We start from the raw sequence: 4,049 nt of genomic DNA, 5'->3' as shown, positions 1-4,049 counted from the left end.
TTTATAAACATTAATGCTATTTGTTATCTTTAGTTTAAATTTAAATGACTAATTAATTACTAATTAAAACTTAATTATTAATTATTAATACTATTAGTTATGTTTAGTTTAAATTTAACTGTCGCTTTACACGTATAAAGTCGGGTGCTTGAGTCGCCTCTTTATATACAAAACAAAAAAATGTTGTTTATTTAAATTTAACTGTAATTACTATTGAAATCTTATCTATTAAATTAAAAAAAATAAACAATGTACTATCAATCAATCCAATTTAATCCTTTTCAACTAGTATCACCATGACCTTGACCAGTCTTTACTAGTATTTCATTATTTTTTAATAATTTATTTGTAGGTTTACAAAATATATTATCTAGTTTTATAAATAATAATTTATGATATTGTTATTTATTTTTAATTTTTATTTTTAGTATATTATTAGCAATACTTTTATTTATTTTAGTTATCCAAACACAAAAAGGTTATTCAGTTAAAATGAATAACTTACCAAAGAATGAAAATTCTAAAAAAAGAAAAAGAAAATCTGAAAATGGAAATTCTAGAAAAAAAGGAAAATCTGAAAATGGAGATTCTGGTTCTCCGGATAAAAATGAAAATAAACCTAAACCTAAAGTCTTTTTTCCTAAGGAAGATGAAGAAACTCAATCATATAAATATTATATGCAAAAGTATGATATATGTGTAAAAAAAAATGAACTTTGCCCTAGAGGTACCAGGAAAGAAGTAGAAGATAATTTTCATAATTTATACTCTGAATATAAAAAACATAAACCAACTAATCCTGATTTAGATTGAGAAAAACTTACAGAGGTTTATTATTCTACATGAGATAGGCAACCATTTGGTAATAGGAGATATGCTGACACTGAAAGAGGTTTTGAGCAGGCTTATGAGTATATGAAAAATAAGGCAAGATTAATAGAGATGGGACATAGTAAGGGAAAAATTCTAGAAGCTAGTGCTTTATGGAAAAAGGCTTTGGGTAATGTCGAATTTACAACTTTTAAGAAATATATAGAAATTCTTGATATTATAGTTAATAAAAGAGGTAGATAATTTTTTGTATAAAATTATTATAAAAAAATTTTTATTTATTTATATATGAAATAAGTATATTTTTCATATGTTTATCTCCCAGCTAATTAATTATTATATAAAATTTATATATATTAATACTATTTATTGTGTTTAGTTTAAATTTAACTGACTAACTAATTCAGAACATAATGTAATTTAATTAGTAATTAGTCATCTTTAGTTTAGATTTAAATTTAAATTTAACTGTAATTACTATTGAAATCTTATCTATTAAATTTAAAAAAATAAACAATGTACTATCAATCAATTCAATTTAATCCATTTCATTTAGTGTCACCATCATTATTTAGTAAAGGCTTATTATTTTATAATGATTTATTTGTAGGTTTACAAAATATATTATCTAGTTTTATAGATAGTAATTTATGATATTATTATTTATTTTTAATTTTTATTTTTAGTATATTATTAACAATACTTTTATTTATTTTAGTTATCCAAACACAAAAAGGTTATTCAGTTAAAATGAATAACTTACCAAAGAATGAAAATTCTAAAAAAAGAAAAAGAAAATCTGAAAATGGAGATTCTGGCTCTCCGAAGGAAAGTAAACCTAAATTATTTTTTCCTAAGGAAGATGAGGATACTAATTCTTATAGACATTATATGGTAAAGTATGATTCGTATGTTAGAGATGAAATTAGTTTCGACCCTATAGGTACCAGGAAACAAGTAGAAGATACTTTTCCTAGTTTATACTCTGAATATAAAAAACATAAAGTAAATAATCCTGATTTAGAATGAGGAAAACTTACAGATATTTATTATTGTACATGGAATAAGCGGCCATTTGGAAGTTATAAATATTCTGGAGATGATCAAGGTTTTGCTGCTGTTTTTGAGTATATGGAAAGAAGAAAAGCATTAGTAGAGTCAGGACGTGTTAAGGGAAATCTTCCGATGGCTAGTTCTATGTGTAAAAAGGCTTGGGGTAATATCGATTTTACAACTTATGAGAAATATATCAAAATTATTGATAATGTAGCTAATAAAATAGGTAAATAGATATTTTGTATAAACTTATTATAATAAAAAAATTTTTATATTCATATATGAAAATATATGAAGGTGGGTGTAGTTCAATGGTAGAACAGCTGTATGTGGCATAGTATATCCTAGTTCGATTCTAGGTACCCTCCCCTAAATACTTGATCATAAGGTCAAGTTATTCACATAAATTCAAATTCGTTTTCACGAAGAACAACATTTAATTGTTTTTGGTTAGATCTGTTAACAAAACATAATATTTCATTTGGAAGAGCTTTTTCAACTTCAACTAAAAAAGAAGATATAGCCACAATAAATACTCAAAAGAGTACTTCATTTATAACTTTAAAACAACCTTCAGAATGACAAGAAAGATGATATTTATCATCTAATGCTAAAGACATTGGTACTTTATACTTAATCTTTGCATTATTCTCAGGTTTATTGGGTACAGCATTTTCTGTACTTATAAGATTAGAATTATCAGGACCAGGTGTTCAATATATTTCAGATAACCAATTATACAATAGTATAATAACAGCTCACGCTATTATGATGATTTTCTTCATGGTTATGCCTGCTTTAATTGGAGGTTTTGGTAATTTCTTATTACCTTTATTAGTAGGAGGTCCAGATATGGCAAAAGAAAAAAAAGAAATGGATCTCCATGGGTTTAATATTAGATATTATAGTAATGATTTAAAAAAAAATAAATTTAAGGGATATTTAGCTGGTTTATTTGAAGGAAATGGACATATTAGTATTAAAAAATCTAGTAAAAAAAAGAAGAAACACAATCCAAGATTTTATATAACTTTTAATGTGAAAAATCGACCATTAGCTGAAAAATTAGTAGATTTAATAAAATGGGGAGATTTAAGATATGAATTAAAAAATGACGCTTGTGTATTAGTTGTTTCATCTGTAATAGGTTTAAAAAAAGTAGTTGAATTATTAAATGGTGAATTAAGAACACCAAAAATACATCTACTTTATAATTTAATAGATTGACTAAACAAAAATCATAAGGCTAATATAATTAAATTACCTTTAAAAAATACCTCTTTATCTGAAGATAGTTGATTAAGTGGATTTATTGATTCAAATGGAAGTTTTTCTATACAACATACTAAATTAGAAAATGGTATAAAAAAAAGAAAAATATCTTGCAGATTAAGAATTGAAGAAAGAATATTAGATCCTATAACTAAGTATAGTTATTTAAAAGTTTTAACTGATATATCTAATTTTCTTAATTGTAGTTTATTAACAAGAAAACAAAAATCAACAGGTAATGAATACTATATTTTAACAGTTTCAAGTATAATGTCTTTAAATTTAATAGTAAATTATTTAGAAAAATATCCCTTATTTTCAAGTAAGTATTTAGATTATAAAGATTGAAAGGAAATAGTATTATTAATATTTGAAAATAAACATTATACAGAACAAGGTATAAATAAAACAGAATTTGTAAGAAATAACATGAATAGAAAAAGAACGCTATTTAATTGAAATCACTTAAATTTACTATCTTTATAATAATATATATGTATATATTACATTACTATAATATTTAATTATTAAAATCCTATACTAGGAATGCCGTTAAAAAGTGTAAACTTTTTAATTATTACTTCGCTATATGCATGGAATTTCTCGAATTTGGAATTAATTTTCCAGTTAACAGATACATAGACACCTAATTGGAGTTATAAACTTCTAAAGTTGTATTTTCAACTGAATTAGTCGTAACACTTATGTATACATGGGAAGAATATGCAGGAAACCAACGGATATAAATTTTTATATAATATCCTAGTAGGATCCTCAGAGACTACACGCGAAGCTCCATTATAATATATATATATAATGGATGAAGACATAGTCCATTTGAGTAAGAAATTACTTGTTTTGTATGTTATGATTTCTAAAAGGTAAAAAAA

The 4,049-nt window shown here is 24.0% G+C and overlaps 1 non-coding gene and 1 pseudogene across 1 annotated transcript; both read left to right on the top strand.

Annotated features, from left to right (window-relative positions):
- The first annotated feature begins 2,184 nt into the window (after positions 1-2,184).
- Positions 2,185-2,255, top strand: NFIA_115660. The gene has a single exon. It is a non-coding gene; the product is annotated as a tRNA-His (tRNA).
- Positions 2,256-2,655: 400 nt separating this feature from the next.
- On the top strand, positions 2,656-3,064 carry NFIA_115650 (annotated as a pseudogene).
- Positions 3,065-4,049: the final 985 nt, after the last annotated feature.

The sequence above is a fragment of the Aspergillus fischeri genome, genomic scaffold, assembly GCF_000149645.3.
Source record: "Aspergillus fischeri NRRL 181 1099437635571 genomic scaffold, whole genome shotgun sequence".
Lineage (NCBI taxonomy): Eukaryota > Fungi > Ascomycota > Eurotiomycetes > Eurotiales > Aspergillaceae > Aspergillus > Aspergillus fischeri.
This window is presented reverse-complemented; position numbering and strand designations above follow the sequence as displayed.